Genomic DNA, 19,363 nt, shown 5'->3' on the forward strand with positions numbered 1-19,363 from the left:
CACCCTGAGATGCCATCCCTCCTTCCCCTGCCTGCCCCCAAGTGTAAAGTTCACCTCCATTAAGCCTTCCTTGACTGAGGCTGCCCACAGTCATATCTTTTTCCACTTAACACCTGTAGCACTGGAACAGAATTTGGCAGGAGGAAACAGAACCAGAACAAAAGGGAATAGAACACTGGGCTGGATGATCTCAGAGGTGAGCTCAGCTCATTCCCTCATTTCACAGGTGAGGAAACAAAGACGCAAGTGACCGGCCCAGGGCAAGTCAGCAGCGGTGTGGGGGCCATCAGAGTTGATTCTATCCAGCCTTCCCCTCTTTCGCTAGCAAGGGCCTCCTCTTCTTTTGGGGAACTGCTCACCCCACCATTCACCAAACAGCTTGGAGAGGAATTGCCTGTCAGGGTGCTCCCACTCCCAGTGGACATGCGATCTCAAGTGGGCCGGCTAGCATCCTTCCCTGGAATTCTAAAAATTAGAAGTAAAAAGGAGCATCCTTCTCTGTGGGCTTATAAGCCACCAGCAACCATAGCCCCCTGTTCATTAAAAAAAGCCAGTCCCAGAGAAATAAAGAAACACACACTCGTTCGTTTGCTCATCCATTTATTCATGAAACAAACATTATTTATTAAGGACTTTCCATGTGCCAGACACTGCTGGGCCCTTGGAATCACATGTTGGGCAAAAGCAGACCCAACTGCTGTCCTTGTGGAGCTTACAAGTTTGCAGGGGAGACATTCCTTAAGTAATCATGCAAGCAAAGTAAAACTGCCATTTTGACAAGTAGTAAGGAGAAAAGGAACAGTCTTCTGAGAACACACAGTAGAATGCAGGGTTTTGGTTTGGGTTTTGTATTTTGTGTGTGTGAGCACCACATCACTTTACTTCTTTGGTTTTCCAAGTTCCTTCTCAGACAGTGCCAATTCGGTCTCTCGCTTGACTGGTCAGTGGTGTCGTCCCTCACTGAGGATGGCCACCGTCTCTGAGGAGAGGCTCAACAGAAAGACTGGGGTCTCCAAGTGCCAGCCAAACTAGCTGAGGACTGCGGGGTCCACAGCAGATGGGCTAGTTTGTACCTGGCATGAAGCTGTACTGCTGAAACCCCACCTGGAGTCTCCTAACCAAGCCACAGGGCCTGGTATAAAGCTGTATGTGCCAAGAGGCCAGAGACCCTATTTTTCACACACTGGCATTGTCCCCTCAAAAGGGTCACCTTTTTCTAATTGGCCCCCAAAGGCTTGAATAAATCTAGCCGGCTTTCTGGGTGTGATTCAATCAGGCTGCTGAGCAGGGGGAGTGGAGGCTTTCCTGAGGAAGTGACTGGACACATGAATAATGAAGGCGAAGGTGAAAATCAAAGTCATTCAGTCATGTCAACTCTTTGGGACCCCATGGGCTGTAGCCCGCCAGTCATGTCCATGGAATTCTCCAGGCAAGAATACGAGAGTGGGTTGCCATTCCCTTGTCTAGGGGATCTTCCCGACTCAGGGATTGAACCTGGGTCTCCTGTGAGCAGTAGATAAACTAAGTTGGGGGGGAAGAATTTTTTCAGACACAAGCCTGTGCACGGACCTTGTCTTGATGGCTATCTAGACCCTGACTCCAATCACTTCTGAAGCCTAAGAGGTCCCCTACCCTTCCAAGGGATTGCTGTCCTGACCATACATTCCCTCTTTGCAATTCAGTTTGGTTTCTGTCACTTGCAATCAGGAGAGTTCTGACTCAGAGCCAAGCTGGACCACCTCTCCTCCCCCCCAAGTCCAGCGGGCCTCCTCGCCCTGCCAGACCCCGCCCTCCCATCTAGAGAACCTCCACTCTGTGTGGCTGCCTCACCTTCAGAGCAGGAGCTCTGTCTTCGATGATCTAGCACTGTCTCCAGCACATAACGAGAAACTCAATAAATATCTTATCCATCAAGGGTTGTTTAATCTGCTGGTGATCTTTGTTTCCACTAGGACTGGAAGATGTGGTGAAGAATTAGAGGACCTTTCTGTACTAAAGGCTTTTCTGTACCTTTGTCATCACCCACCAAGTTCATCCATGGTTTCTACTGCCTCTGAGCATACAGCCTCCAGGTTATACTTATACTGATAGAGAGCTCTGATTTGTCTGTTAGAGTTTGGCTATGGGGAGCCAGTGGGATTCATTTCACAAGGAAGAATCAGCGATCTTTATTCTGTCTCTGCATGCTTCATGTCAGGGGGCCACCTTTAAGATGAAGCACATTCCAGATATGAGAGTCTATGCGTATGTGAATGCTAAGTTGCTTCAGCCATGTCCGACTCTTTGCGGCCCTATGGACTGTGGCCCACCAGGCTCCTCTGTCCGTGGGATTTCCCAGGCAAGAATACTAGAGTGGGTCACCATACCCTCCTCCAGAGGATCTTCCCAGTCCAGGGATCGAACCCACATGTATTACATCTCCTGCATTGACAGGTGGGTTCTTTACCACTGGGTCACCAGGGAGACCCCTGAAAGTCTGTAGTCGGATGTTAAAGATGGTTTTCACTCTGTGCTTAATATCTGCTAGAGCCCTGTCTACAAGTGTCAGGAAACTTGAGTTCCTCTGTGGTTTTATGAGTCAGGAACAGTCTGCTTTCCCGTTGGTCTTTGTTTTATCCTCAAACTAAGGGCAGTCATTCTTCCTTCCCTTCCAACTCCAGGGCCTGAACCATTTCAGCTTCATGGTATAGCTCATGCCACCACTGCTGCTATTAGCTTTGTTGTTGTGGTTCTTTTTTAAATCTGGTATTTGAGGCTTTTTGAGATTCATGTCTCCTTTTAATAAGCCAAACTCTAATGCTTGGATGCACTCTGTTCTACAGAGACTGATGAATGAGCCAACATTAGGAATAAGAATCAGAGAATTCGATTGCTTTTCTTCACTGTTTCAAGACTCAAGGGTTGAGGAACAGCGAGCTTAGCACGGCAGAGGAGACTTCCTACATGTCATGTTAGGTGGTCTCCATCCTGCTGTTGTTTCATACCTCAGAACCAGATTTTGGTACACAGGAATCGGTATACATCATCCTATTCTTGAATCTGAACCTTTGGTCTAGAAAAGCAGTTTTAAATCTTTTTTTTTTTTTTGCCATAATACACCTGAAAAATATGTTCCCATCAGCAACTTGTTCCCACAAACTTGTTAACATCAGGAGTAAGGCAATATTATACCATAGATTTGTATATATGCAGGTGACCCTGTTTTCCATTCAAGAAAGCACATCAGAACACAAGGGAGTGAAGTTTATGTTAGTATAAACTTTTAATCAAATTAATTAATATTTTTAGAAAAATATGGCCTACAGATTGGGGAGATATTTTTGATTCACATATCTAACAAGAGTTGGTATAGAGAATATATTTTTTTAATGCTTAAAATTCAAAAACACAGTCACCCAAATTTTAAAATGGGCAAAGAATTTAAATAGACATTTTTCCAAAAAAGATATACAAATGACCAACAAGTCAAAACAAGACAAAAGACCAACAAGACAAAAGATGCTCCACATCATTAGTCATTAGGGAAATGCAAATCAAAGCCACAATGAGATACTACTTTCTATCCACTAGGATAGCTATAATTAAAAAAAAAAAGAAATAAGTAAAAATGTGGAAGAGGATGTGGGGAAACTGGAGCTCTTGTCTTTTTCTGGTGGGGATATAAAATGGTTCAGTCATTGCAGGAAATAGTTTGGCAGTTCCTCAAAAATCTAAACATAGAATTATCATTAAAAAATAATAAAGTTAGTTGTCCAGTTGTGTCTGACTCTTTGTGACCCCATGGACTGTAGCTTGCCAGGCTCCTCTGTCCATGGGGATTCTCCAGGCAAAAATACTGGAGTAGGTAGCCATTCCCTTTTCCAGAGGATCTTCCCAGCCCAGTGATCAAACCCCGGTCTCCTGCATTGCAGGCAGATACTTTACCAGGGAAGCCCCAAGAATTGTCATATGACCCAGCAATTCTCCTCCTAGGTATATACCTAAAACAAACAAGGGTTGGGGAGTAACTGCTTAATGGGTACAGGATTTTTCTGTTGAATGATAAAAATGTTTTAGAACTAGATAGAGGTGGTGGTTGTACCACATTGTGAATGAACTAGATGCCACTGAATTGTTCACTCTAAAATGTTTAATTTGATATTATGATAATTTCACCTCAATAGAAAGCATAATGAAGCATTCAAATTTAGGCATTTTATTATTACTAATAAGAACCTAGTGACACAGCTAAAGCTGTGAAGACACTGTAATCTGAAGTGCTCTACCATGACCGTATCACTTCTATTTCTCTTTCCTTTAATTCTCAGCTGAGTGCTCATCACTGTGTACATAAAGATGCATGGATTTTTTAGAAGGTGTGTTGTATTTGTAGGCATACAAGTCATTGTGCTTCCTTTTCTATCAGTCAGTTTATTTGGAATGGGGACATAACTCTTGATTTCTTTAGTTCAATTGTGTGTGCATGCTGAGTCATACTGAATATGACCCAGGGATCGAACCCAGGTCTCCTGCTTGGCAGGCAGATTTTTTTTTTTTTACCACTGAGCCATCTGGGAAGCCCTTAGTTCAATTATCAATCCTGTTTAACCAAGTCTTAAAGGTACCTATAAGTTGTGTTTCCTTCCTCTTGTTAACATCTTAAGCCCATTTTATCACCATGCCACTATACTAGTGTTTCTCAAAAGTGAAAACTGTGGATCACTAGCATCGGAATCACCTGGCCCCAAATCCAGACCTACTTACTCACACTGTCTAGGGGGTGACCTTAGGAATGTGCATCTTTACTTTAAGTACCACTGCCATATGCTTTTTGTGTGTAGATAGGGGGACGTTGAGCTTCCCAAATGGCTCAGTGGGTAAAGAAGTTGGCTGCCAATGCAGGAACCACAGGAGATGTGGGTTTGATCCTTGGGTCACGAATATCCCATAAAGGAGGAAATGGCAACCCACTCCAGCATTCTTGCTGGGATAATCCCCATGGACGGAGGGACCTGGGGGGGCTACGGTCCGCAGAGTCAAAAAGAGCTAGACACAACTGAGTGACTGAGGATGCAGGTACTTGGGCTATTAATTTTAGTCTTGATTTACTTTTAATAATTAATTTACTAATTCATTCAACCGAACATATTGAGTGCCCATTAGGGCACTATGTGAGATACTGTAGTGAGAAATGGAAACCATGATTTGCACAAAACCAAAACAAAACCCCACGAACAAAAAAAACCCTGTATTGTGATTCACAAAATAGATTAACTGTGCCAGACTGTAACGTGCAACACAAAGTATCTAAACTCAAATTATTTTAACACCTGCCCATTCAGAATCGTGTATCCCAAGATCAGACCTATGATGGGATTAGTGTCCTTATAGCCACATGAGGATACAGTGAGAAGTCAGCCCTCTGCAAGCCCAGCAGAGGGCCCTCACCAAGAACCAAATCTACTAGCATCTTGAGCTTGGATATCCCAGCCTCCAGATGGGTGAGAAATAAGTGTCTGCTGCTTAAGCCAGACATTTTGCTATGGCAGCCTGAGCAGACTAAAGACAGGAAGTGGAGATCTCACTGCATTCCTTCCTGAATCAGCCTCAACACCTCATTGCAGTCACAGTCATTTTTACCTACACCTGGACTCTCCCTCAACATCATGCTCTAAGGTAGCTCTCAAGGCTGGTGCCTGGATTTCTTAGCACTGCAGATCTCCAGCTCCTTCTGCTCACTTTTTCCCTCTGCCACCCTCCACACATATTTTCCCCATCATAGGCCAAAGTGGCTCTTTAGCTCTCACCTCCCATTCCTGGGCACAGAAGGGAGAAGAGGCACACCCTCCCTTTAAGGACACTGCCTGGAAGTCTCACACACTCTTTCCTCTTAGATCCTGTTGTCGAGAACTCAGACCCATGGTTGTTCCTCACTGCAAGGGAGGTTGGGAAATACAGCCACTTTTTCCCTCACTGTCCATGTGCCCAGCTAAAACTTGGAGGTTCTTACAAAGGATGGAGGGGAAGAAATATCAGAAGACAACTAGCAGGCTCTGTCACAGTGGTGTGTCTCAATTGTGATTTGTATCACCAGGAAATCTGTTACTAACAAAGTATTCAAGATTACGAATGAATTATTAGTATTTCTACAACAGGATAGATGCAGGGTCACCTCCTTGTTAACACTTATTCTCTCTCCCTCATATTTTGATAAGTTTTCTTGAGAGGTAGTGTTAAATTCCACAGTAGGGAATTGAGTAAAACACAATCTCATCGATGTCTCGGTCTGCTGTGAATCACTGCTGCTAATAGTTATGGCATGTTTTAGTTGTTCCAAACCTTTGTGGTTTTGTCAGATGTGAATATATTAATGAGAAGTGTCATGCATTTATCTTAATGGCAATCATCTTAGCTCTCGTGAAGGGAAAAAGGTTAAGAAATCTTACACCAAATGAGCTCTGAAGTGCTAATCAGTTCTAAAACATCGTGATTCAGGGCATATAAATTCTCTTGTGCATGGACCACTTGAAATAGAATCACGTAGGAAGCTTGTTAACAATACAGATTCTTAGGCTCACCGCATACTGATAGAATAAAAGTCGAGGGGAGTGAGGCCCAGAAATGTGCCAGTTGCACAAGTTCTCCAGGTGATTCTTAGGAGCACAAAAGTTTCAGTGCATTTCCTGGGTCTCTGAGAAAACTTTGGCTAATACTTTTTATCATCTGTCATGAATTAACTCGGCTGCATCTAGCTGCCAGGCTGAAACACGCACAGCTCGAGTCAGAGGCTACTTGCTTCTAGAGCAGGGGTCCCCAGCCTCCAGGATCTAATGCTTGATGATCTGAGGTAGAGCTGATGTGACAATAAAAAGGGCACAACAAATGAAATGCACTTAAATCATCCCAAAACCATCCCCAGCATAGTCTGGAAAAATTTGTCTTCTACAAAACTGGTCCCTAATGCCAAAACGGTTGGGGATATCTGCTCCAGAGGATGATCAGTAATGGATTTTACTAGCTGTTCCTCACAACAGCATGATGTTGAACTGCTATGGTCTGCAGCATCACTGACACTGCTGTTCTTTGCAGCTCGGAGTTTCAGTGGAAAATTACATACACCTCTTGATTAGGGTAAGCATGTTGAGTATACTCACTTGCTACCCTCCCCACCGTCTGTATTGGCATGGTATCACAAAATGTAATATACAAGGTTATAGTCTGTAGACTGTAGGAGATTTTTTTTTCTGTTTTTAGCTTTTGTACATATACTGATGTATTTGGGGGCTAATAGATCTATTTTAGCAGACAGAAGAACTTACACTACTGATGCTAGGGCATCCACAGCTATATGGGAAAAGAGGAACTGAGGGTCTGTTTTGTGCTCAAGGTTCGTTACATGCTTCTGATACACACGAGCTTACTTAATTCTCCTTAACAGTCCTGTGAGATAAAGCATCTCACTTTATTTTCATTTTCCAGAGTGACTAAGTAACTTGTTTAAGTTCATCCAGAAAGTGAAAGAGGCTAAATTTTTATACTCTTCCCAACCCAAGTTTAATTAGCAAAATAGGGAGATAAAAGGGTGGGGAGGAGGGTATATGGCTCTTGAGTTAGCAGGTTTCCATTACAGCGTCGCCTTCCAACATTTTTGTTTGAGCATCCCATCAGTAAATATGTCTGAGTGCCTCTCCCATCTCTGTGTATTTTTTAAATAAATATCCACATTAGAAACCAGTTTGCTTTTCAAACTCTCATGGGTATCAGAATCACCTAGAGAACTTATTCAAGCACAGCTCATGGGATCCCACCCCGAGAGGGACAGAGATTCAGTAGGTTTGAGATGAGACCCAAGGATCTGAACTTCTAGCAGGTTCCCAGGGGACTGGAAAAGACCCTGATGCTGGGAAAGTTTGAGGGGAGGAGGAGAAGGGGGCGACAGAGAATGAGATGGTTGGATGGCATCACCAACTCAATGGACATGAGTTTGAGCAAGCTCCAGAAGATAGTAAAGGACAGGGAAGCCTGGTGTGCTGCAACCCATGGGGTCGCAAAGAGTCGGACATGACTGAGCAACTGAACAGCAACAACCCAGGGTACAGCGATGCTGCCTGTGATGAGCCTTGTTTTCAATAGCATTGCTATAGGCATAACACCCAAATCGAGATTCTAAAACACTAAAATACAGCGGAATAAAATAGTAACTCTAGGGACTTCCCTGGTGGTCCAGTGATTTAGAATCTGCCTTGCAATGCAAGGGACTCGGTTTTGATCCCTGGTCAGAGAACTAAGATCCCACATGCAACTAAGAGCAACTAAGGCTGAGCACCGCAAGGACAGCCCACATGCCACAACTGGAGTCTGTGCACCTCAGCAAGAGATTCTGCACGATGCAAATAAGATCCTGCATTCTTCAACTGAGACCCGACACATTCAAACACATAAATATTTTTTTAAATAGTAATTCTAGTATTTTTCCTGCACCCCAGGAGTGAAAGAACTCATTTTGGAAACCACTACACTAAACTGAGCCACAGTAGCTTTCCCTGGCAGAGAGGTAAGCTTGGTGGCACTTTCATAAGTCACAGAAATTTCCCAAGCCTCAGACACTGTGGATAAAGGAGATGATAAAGGGACACATCAGATGGGCACAGCTCAGGGTCTCACTAATACTCCCCGGTAGCACTCAAGCTCTCTTCCTTTCATTTCCAGCTAGCCACTCCTATCATCTTTCCTCTGCTTTAATTTGTTTCCCTTTGTGATGATAGCCACCATTGCCTTTAGGTGATGCAATCTAGCACTCCTGTTGTTCCTTTTATGGAAATTCTAGCCACTGCAAGTACATGTGGTACTTGATATCCACAAAGCAAAAATGTTCTGAGTGAAGGATGCTTTGACTGAACTTTAATTTTGCTGTTACTTTGAAGTCCTGAGCTACTGGGATGCAATATTCTGTTCAGCATGGTTACATTCAGAAGCACTTGGAAGGGAATTTTCCCCTGTTTACATCCGATGTAGATTTCCGAAGTGCTTTTGTAGATTTCATTAGTGGTTTTGCTGCTTGGTAAAAAAATAGGACAGGTTCTATTCAGTAAAGAAAACAAATTTCAGTACTTTGGAAGAGGAGCGATGAAGTATTTGCAAAGACTTGGTGCATGAATTTAAATGTAAAGGCTACTACAACAATAAGCTATCAAAGTCATAGAAGCCATAGCAATAGGCTATTATAGCAATATAATTATACTATAAATTAGATAATGTTACATAATTAATAATATAAAATAATACTGGATAATATAGTATATTATCTGCTCTGCTATAGTAAGAAAAAAGAGGGTTAGTATAGCCATTGCTTCACTGGAAAAGGTAAAGAAGCATCTTTTGGTATTTTGAGATAAAGAAAAGTAAAAGCATAACTTATCAGTAAAGACAAAGTGCCTTCGACCAGAGAAAACGCCAGAATTTCCCATGACCAAATCTGAGCAATAGAGCAAATGTCATGTACTGGGTGGTACTTTTCAAAAAAATCACTTGTACTGTACAGGAAAAGTACTGTGAAGTGTGCTTGGACTTTTGTTAACTAATGTCTCAATTTAAAGCCAGATTCCAAAGGACTGATTTTTATTGGTCAGTGAAATGACTCCTCCTTATTCCCTTGCCCTACAGCTGTTTACTTCCTGACTAGTTTCTCACCCCCATTCATCTCAACTAAATGGCACTTCTTTCCTGGGTGGAGCCCCTTGCTTGCTCAGAACTCAAAGCAATGGGACCGGCAGCCTAGGCTAAGAGCAGCATCTGACGCCACAACAAGTATCCTGACCCCCAATTCTTACAGAAAGTACTCCCCCTTTTCCCTCAGCCCTCATCTCATTCCTGCTTCAGGAAGAAAATAGGTCACATGGGAAAAGAGAGCTCATGCACCATCAGAAATGCAGGCACTTAAGGTAACATGCCTGGGTCCTCAAATGTCCTGAATTCCCCCAATATACTTGAAAAGCTCAGAAGCCAAAAGGAGGAAGAAGAAGGGTTGCATATTATTATGTTCATCAGAAAATACGCATTTGAGCCCAGCAGGGTCTCCAGCAGTACAGGTATCCTGGCCTTGGAATCAGCAGTTGTGGGCAATGTTGCACCTTCCCCATCTCCTAGTCATGCCCTTCTGGTCAAATCAACTCAATTAGCTTGAGGATTAGCTTCCTCATCTAGAAGATGCAAAGAAAAGCTCCTGAAATCTAACTGTGGCAGATTAAAGACACTCACATAACTTTTTTATACCTTTACTATTGAAAGTGTGGTCCTGGTCCCCTATCCTTGAATATAGCAACTACCTTGTTGAGTAGGATATGGCAAAAGTGACTAGTCTATCCAAGCCTGCATCTTAGTCTTATGGAAGCTTCCATTTTCTATCCCCTGGAATACTCGCTTAGGAGCCCTGAGCCACCATATATAAAGTTCACCTACTCAACATAGAGAGGACAGCTAAGAGACTCAGATGAGTCCTCCTCTCCAGCCTTCCTCATCAAGATACAGTCACATGGGTAAAGTCAGCCAGAAATCTCTGGTCCAGCCCAGTTACCATCCATATGCCAGCAAGTGACTCAGTGCCACAGGGGACAGAAGGATTGTCCAGCCAAGTTCTGGCTAAGTTTCTAACCCAGTATGAAAAATTAATAAACCTCAATTAAAGTGGAGCTGCCCTGCTGGCTCAGACCATAAAGAATCTGCCTGCCATGATGCGAGTTCAATCCCTGGGTTGGGAAGATCCCCTGGAGTAGGGAATGGCAAGCCACTCCAGTATTCTTGCATGGGAAATCCCATGGACAGAGAAGCTTTGCAGGCTACAGTCCATGGAGTGGCAAATAATCAGACAGAACTGAGCAACTAAGGCACTCACACACTTAAAGTGAGGAGACCAGAGGGGGTGCTCTCATGCCCTGTGATAACAGCAGAGACCCACAGGAAGAAGAAAGACTCCCCTTCTTTCCTGGCAAGACTCAGCCTTGGAGTGTTTACTATAGCACTCCCAACTTCCTTTTCTCCTCTATACAAGGGGTCTCCTTCCCTTGCCATGTGGGGACTTCCATGTGGTTTGTCGTGGTCACAAACCCTAAATTGCAATTGTATGCTGATCCAGAATAAATCTATCTTTGCTGGAGAAATATCTGGCAGTCTATTTGAGACATAGTTTATTGTACAATAATATATTATTAGGACATCAGCTAAAAAAGGTGACTGCTATAATCAAAAAGAAATTGCAGGTGCAAAAGGATTTGCAGACTATAAAGCAACATGTTTTATCAATAGTATATAAAAGAACACAGTCTCTGAACACAGGTGTTTACAATGATTAATTTTGTGACATTTGCCATTCCTGTTGAGGGATGTAAAGTCAATTGCCATCAGGTATCTGTGGTAGAAATGAAGAGAAATACATTCAGCTTCTAGTTCTTTATTTTGATGGGAGCCAGGGCTTTGTGAGTAAGGGGTATTAATGCTATTTCCAGCTGGGAAAAGAATATGCCATCAGGCTTTTATTTATTTCATTAAGGAATTTAGGGGATGATTTCTTTTCCTATGACTTATTCACCTTAGAGTATTTTGAAGCAATGATCTCAATTAACCAGAGTGTTCAAAGAAAATGGTATTCTAATTAACTGAAAATTTCATCAATGCTTCTCGTTGATCTTTCTTAAATGCTATAACTTTGTCTTAGTATGTTGTTTGGAAAGTATAAACTCTTGAAAAAATTGTGAAAAGTTAATTTATTAAAAAGCTTGTAAGGTGAGTGTTTCAAAAGAGTACATTTTCCCATTGAAATAAAACTATAAATGATAAGATTCCAAGACTCAGAGGCAACAGAGTTCCAAATGTGCTATCAGTTCAGTTCAGTTCAGTCGCTCAGTCGGGTCCGACTCCTTGAGACCCCATGAATCGCAGCACTCCAGGCCTCCCTGTCCATCACCAGCTCCTGGAGTTTATTCAAGCTCATGCCCATCGAGTCGGTGATGCCATCCACCCATCTCATCCTCTGTCGTCCCCTTCTCCTCCTGACCCCAATCCCTCCAAGCATCAGGGTCTTTTCCAATGAGCCAACTTTTCACATGAGGTGGCCAAAGTACTGGAGTTTCAGCTTCAGCATCAGCCCTTCCAATGAACACCCAGGACTGATCTCCTTTAGGATGGACTGGTTGGATCTCCTTGCAGTCCAAGGGACTCTCAAGAGTCTTCTCCAACAACACAGTTCAAAAGCATCATTTCTTCAGTGCTTAGCTTTCTTCACAGTCCAACTGTCACATCCATACATGACCACTGGAAAAACCATAGCCTTGACCAGACAGACCTTGGTTGGCAAAGTAATGTCTCTGCTTTTTAATATGCTATCTAGCTTGGTCATAACTTTCCTTCCAAGGAGTAAGTGTCTTTTAATTTCATGGCTGCAGTCACTATCTGCAGTGATTTTTGGATCCCCCCAAAATAAAGTCTGACAGTGTTTCCACTGTCTCCTCATCTATTTCCCGTGAAGTGATGGGACCAGATGCCATGATCTTAGTTTTCTGAATGTTGAGCTTTAAGCCAACTTTTTCACTCTCCTCTTTCACTTTCATCAAGAGGCTTTTTAGTTCCTCTTCACTTTCTGCCATAAGGGTGGTGTCATCTGCATATCTGAGGTTATTGATATTTCTCCCAGCAATCTTGATTCCAGCTTGTGCTTCTTTCAGCCCAGTGTTGCTCATGATGTACTCTGCATATAAGTTAAATCAGCAGGGTGAGAATACACAGCCTTGACGTACTCCTTTTCCTATTTGGAACCAGTCTGTTGTTCCACGTCCAGTTCTAACTGTTGCTTCCTGACCTACATACAGGTTTTTCAAGAAGCAGGTCAGGTGATCTGGTATTCCCATCTCTTTCAGAATTTTCCACAGTTTATTGTGATCCACACAGTCAAAGGCTTTGGTGTAGTCAATAAAGCAGAAATAGATGTATTTCTGGAACTCTCTTGCTTTTTCAATGATCCAGCGAATGTTGGCAATTTGATATCTGGTTCCTCTGCCTTTTCTAAAATTAGCTTGACATCTGGAAGTTCTCGGTTCCCGTATTGCTGAAGCCTGGTTTGGAGAATTTTGAGCATTACTTTACTAGCATGTGAGATGAGTGCAATTGTGCAGTAGTTTGAGCAATCTTTGGGATTGCCTTTCTTAGGGATTGGAATGAAAGAGAACCTTTTCCAGTTCTGTGGCCCCTGCTGAGTTTTCCAAATTTGCTGGCATATTGATTGCAGCACTTTCACAGCATCATTTTTCAGGATTTGAAATAGCTCAACTGGAATTCCATCACCCCCACTAGCTTTGTTCATAGTGATGCTTTCTAAGGCCCACTTGACTTCACATTCCAGGATGTCTGGCTCTAGGTGAGTGATCACCCCATCATGATTATCTGGGTCGTGAAGATCTTTTTTGTACAGTTCTTCTGTATATTCTTGCCACCTCTTCTTAATATCTTCTGCTTCTGTTAGGTCCATACAATTTCTGTCCTTTATTGAACCCATCTTTGCCTGAAATTTTCCCGTGATATCTCTAATTTTCTTGAAGAGATCTCTAGTCTTTCCCATTCTATTGTTTTCAACTATTTTCTTGCATTGATCGCTGAGGAAGGCTTTCTTATCTCTCCTGGCTATTCTTTGGAACTCTGCATTCAAATGGGAATATCTTTCCTTTTCTCCTTTGCTTTTTGCTTCTTTTCACAGCTATTTGTAAGGCCTCCTCAGACAACCATTTTGCCTTTTTGTATTTCTTTTCCGTGGGGATGGTCTTGATCCCTGTCTCCTGTACAAGTCACGAACCTCCGTCCATAGTTCATCAGGCTGTCTGTCTATCAGATCTAGTCCCTTACATCTATTTCTCACTTCCACTGTATAGTCATAAGGGATTTGATTTAGGTAATACCTGAATGGTCTAGTGGTTTTCCCTACTTTCTTCATTTTAAGTCTGAATTTGAAACAAGGAGTTCATGATCTGAGCCACAGTCAGCTCCTGGTCTTGTTTTTGCTGACTGTATAGAGCTTCTCCATCCTTGGCTGCAAAGAATATAATAAGTCTGATTTCAGTGTTGACCATCTGGTGATGTCCATATGTAGAGTCTTCTCTTGTGTTGTTGGAAGAGGCTGTTTGCTATGGCCAGTGCATTCTCTTGGCAAAACTCTATTAGCCTTTGCCCTGCTTCATTCCATATTCCAAGGCCAAATTTGCCTGTTACTCCAGGTGGTTCTTGACTTCCTACTTTTACATTCCAGTCCCCTATAATGAAAAGGACATCTTTTTTGGGTGTTAGTTCTAAAAGGTCTCTGTAGGTCTTCATAGAACCATTCAACTTCAGCTTCTTCAGCATTACTGGTTGGGGCATAGGCTTGGATTACCGTGATATTGAATGGTTTGCCTTGGAAACAAACAGAGATCATTCTGTTGTTTTTGAGATTGCATCCAAGTACTGCATTTTGAACTCTTTTGTTGACCATGATGGCTACTCCATTTCTTCTAAGGGGTTCCTGCCCATAGTAGTAGATACAATGGTCATCTGAGTTAAATGCACCCATTCCAGTTCATTTTAGTCCGCTGATTCCTAGAATGTTGACATTCACTCTTGCCATCTCCTGTTTGACCACTTCCAATTTGCCTTGATTCATGGACCTAACATTCCAGGTTCCTATGCAATATTGCTCTTTACAGCATTGGACCTTACTTCTATCACCAGTCACATCCACAACTGGGTGTTGTTTTTGCTTTGGCTCCATCCCTTCATTCTTTTTGGAGTTATTTCTCCTCTGATCTCCAGTAGCATATTGGGTACCTACCCACCTGGGGAGTTCCTCTTTCAGTTTCCTATCATTTTGCCTTTTCATACTGTTCATGGGGTTCTCAAGGCAAGAACACTGAAGTGGTTTGCCATTCCCTTCTCTAGTGGACCACATTCTGCCAGACCTCTCCACCATGATGCATCCATCTTGGGTGGCCCCACATGGTATGGCTTAGTTTCATTGAGTTAGACAAGACCGTGGTCTGTGTGATCAGATTGGCTAGTTTTCTGTGATTATGGTTTTAGTGTATTTGCCCTCTGATGCCCTCTCGCAACACCTACCATCTTACTTGGGTTTCTCTTACCTTGGACGTGGGGTATCTCTTCACGGATGCTCCAGCAAAGGAGCCGCTGCTCCTTACCTTGGATGAGGGGTATCTTCTCACAGCGGCCCCTCGTGACCTTGAACGTGGGGTAGCTTCTCTCAGCCCTTCTGCGCCCCACGGCATAATTGTACATTTTAAAGTTTTTTAAAATTTCCACAACCAATTCTATGCTGTGAACTTTTTTTTAAACCTCATAACATGCACCCAGCCAGATCAAACCCTTTTCTGTAAGATCTAGGGAGCCCCCTGGATGTCAGACCCCAAGTAGGATGGCAGTTTCACAAGGGCGGAGGCTGTGTCCTGGCTCCCTGTGCTCAGCACAGAGCACAGACCTCAGAAGCTTGCTGTCATCCCTGAAGCAACTCAGCACAGTGCCTAAGGCGTGCCTCAAGTCAGAGACCTGGCTTTCATTCTGCCCTGCCTCTTGCTAGTGTCAACTCAGCATCTCTAAGCCTCAGTTCTTCAACATTAACCTGAGAATCGAGTGTGCCTACCACATGGAGCTCCTGCAAAATTTCAGTGGGGGACTTACATGGCAGTCCAGTGGCTTAGACTCTGAACTGCCACTGCAGGGAGCTTGGGTTCAATCCCTGGTCAGGGAACTAAGATCCCACATGCCGCATGGTGGGGGGGGGGGGGGAATTCAATGGGACATTTTATGTAAAGACTTGTCATGTCTGGTACATAGTCAGGGCTCAAAATGTGGCAGTAATCATTATTACTATTATTGAACACAGACTCATCCCAGGTGTGGCTCCCAGAGCATCCACTGCCCATTTCAGCAGTTCTGGGGAGTGGTGGGAGGAAGGAGGATCTGCAAAGAGTATTTGTGACAATTTCTATTTATATTTCTTTTTCCCCCAAATATTGGAGATCAATTAAGTTTTATTTATATTTAACATATGGGTTAATTGTAGTACATGTATGGAAGTTATAAGTAAATATATTGAAAGTGTATGCTCATTTTATTTATTTTTTTTACTTATAGGGCTGCATACATCAAAATATTTGTAAAGGTTTGGCCTAATTCTTCAAAAAACTGACTATCTGAAGCCAGGCAGACGTGGACACTTGCCTCAAAGAAGGAGCCCAGTTGTGAGCAGAGGGAGCTGAACGTTCTTGGCCACAAGTGAGATCTTGAGTCTCTATCCTCCAGCCTCCAACAAAGACAAGGTCCTGCTTTCTTAAGGGGATGACCTTGGAGGAGTGGATGAGTAAAGGATAGTAAGAGAGGAAGGGAAGAATTCTAACAGATAACCAGGCAGGCAGGCAAAGCATCAGTGATGAAATTAGCCAGCAAATGGGTTTGGACTACCTTTGCTCAGAGTGTCTCAACAAGATGGTGGGGTAGGGTGGGGGGCAGGAGTGTCAAGCAGAGTTTCCATGGTGTTGCTGAGAGCAGGATGAATAGAGTGAAAGGAAGAAATGAGGTCCAAAAAGTGGTTGGGAAAGGAATCTCCTCCACCAGTGATACAGGCCCTATTCTGGTGCCTGGGGGGAGGGGGAAAGGAAGGAGAAACAGATGCAGGTGGAAGGTCAGGAATGTCCCTGTAGGGTAGTGAGTCCAGGATTGGGTCACCATCTGTGATTAGAGATGTGTGGCAGACAGACAGACAGACATAACTCAATTTGGTGTATCAGTTTTTATGGTGTATAAGCATGGACTGTCCATCAGATACTCATGATATACCCTGGAAATATTCCCCCTCTCAATCCCAAATTTTATAGGAGGCAATATTGTATGGAACACACAGTGCTGAACCAGGGAGTCAAGAAAACTATATTCTTGTTTCAGCTTTTCTGTTATTTAGCTATGTCCTTGTGTAGGCACCTAGCTTCTGAATTCATTTTGTCATCTGAAAAGAAAGAGAACTAATTTACATGATCTCTAGGTTCCCTTCCAGCCCTGTGATTATGAATTTCAGGATTCTGAAAGGGGCATATTCTCTTAGGAATTGCCTCTTATGCCTACACATTGAGTGCAGAGAAAAGTTATCGTCTATTAAGGTCGTCTGATTATTTGTGTTATCAATCAATGTTTAACTAAGTGGTTCCCCTTCTAGAGTCTTCTTTAATGTCTTTATTCTGAAATAACTTGACTGTGTTACTGCTCCTATTAGCTACTCACATAATGAAGGTAGCTCAAGGCATTAACTCAGAGTTCCTTGGTACTGATTAAAATGTTCTAACTGAGAGAGAGAAAGGGAGAGAGAGATTGCTATATTAGTTCATAAGAAGCTATGGCTAAAATAATCGGATGCTTCCCAAATACACTAAAATTGAAATAACTACTGATCCAGCTGTATAAAGTAAGATAAATTCACCACTCTACAATACAGCAGATCAGCACTTTACTTTTTTCTTGTCTCTTCCATTATCCTCAGAATCCATTTGATCATTTAAAAAGTGTACTAGAATTCAAAAATGAAATGAGAAAATCAGTTGGAGAGAAAGCAGGGGGAAAGAACAGCCTGGTCTCCAGAGTGGAGGAGACATTGGCTGTTAAGAATATGTCCACTGTAAAGTAGGGGGAGAGATTTGGGTGTTTCCCTTCCCCCCATGGGACTCTATCCTCTTCAATCTATAGACTGTATAGTCACTGTATTATCATACCTGTTCTTTTGGTCAGTTAATGATGCTATAACAAATTACAATGGACTGAGTGACTTAAAAAACATATGTTTCTCACAGTTCTGCAGATTGGGAAGTACAAAATCAAGGTGCCAGCAGATCCAGTGTATGGTGACAGCCTCATTCTGGTTTTGCAGGTGGCTTTCTTCTTGTATCCTCACATGGTGGAGGCAAGAGAGAGAGAGAACACTCCTTTGTCTCTTATGAGGGCACTAATCCCTTTCATGCAGGCTCCACCTTCATAACCTTATGACCTCTTAAAGACTCCACCTTCTAATACCATGACATTGGGGGTAGTGATTTCAACATATGAATTGGGAAGACAAAAGCACTCAATCCATTGTACCTGTTCCCTTAAGGGCTTATTCAAGAAACAAATATATTCTCATCTTAAATTTAAAAGGAATGGGGGGGGGGGTGGAAAAACATTTGTTGTCTTGCTTGCAAGCTCGTTTTTAAAAAGAAAAAAAATCTAGGTGGAAAATTGCCAGAAATGTTAGAAAATGTTTACAGAGATACCCTTAAAGATTTTCTGTTATTGCAAAAAAAAAAAAAAAAAAACAAATTGGGGGGGAAAAAAACCAGAAAACTTTAAATAGTGTTTTACTCTACTAGGAAACAGTGCAAACATAAAGAATCTGTATACCTTCTCTACCCAGTAAGCTGAATGTGAAGAGGAACTGGGTCTATAGATTTCTGCAGAAACCCTAAAAGTAAGAACTAAAAACATATTGTATTTTGCTGGATTGACAGATTATACCCATTTACCAATCACTTCAAGTGCATTCACATTACCAAAGTCGCCAAAGCAGTGTCCTGAGTCCGAGGATGACAACCTTCCCGCTCCGTCCCCATCCCAGTTTACAACCAGCATCAGCCTCCTACTCCAAGGCGTCTTCTCAGAAGGGCTCAGTCATCAGAGAGACTGTGGTTAGCCACATCCTCACCCCAGTCAAAACATTAGGGCCTTTATTTTACCCCAGGATTCAGCAACAGCAAGCATCTGTAAGGCTGAGCTAGTTAGAGGTGCTCTGAATTCCTGGACTTGCATTGGAATAAGCATCATCAGGTTAAGGGGGATCACACGGCATCAGGGCTCTGTGAACTTTTTGTTACAACCAGTGGAAGATGTACACTGCTCAAAGCACTCTCTGGTGTGAAGGGACAAAGAGATGATTACACATGTGTCTGTTTAAATGGAGAACAAGGATAGTATCTTTGCAAATATCAAGCAGATGTGCTGGAACTTTCCCCTTATCCTTATTCCCTAGAAGCCTTCCACTGGTGAACCTGAGTGCCTTCAGACCTATCTTCCAGCTCTTCAGATATTTGTCTGTTCTGATGTTAAAGACAAATGATGTTTTCTGATGTTTACTGAATTCTTCATTTCAGTGTATTTTTGTAGGGTATTTTTATAGTTTTTTTGAGAGGCCTAGAACTTTTCTTTTTTTTTCCAAATGGGCTGTCACTCTGTATAGTTTTGCAAAAGTATAGTTTTCCTGCTGGAATGTTCAAACTTAGCTTTTAGGCCCTTGAACACAGGAAGCATAGTTGCTTTGTGGTCTATATCTGATAAATCC

The sequence above is a fragment of the Muntiacus reevesi genome, chromosome 22 (genome assembly GCF_963930625.1).
Source record: "Muntiacus reevesi chromosome 22, mMunRee1.1, whole genome shotgun sequence".
NCBI classification, from domain to species: Eukaryota; Metazoa; Chordata; class Mammalia; order Artiodactyla; family Cervidae; genus Muntiacus; species Muntiacus reevesi.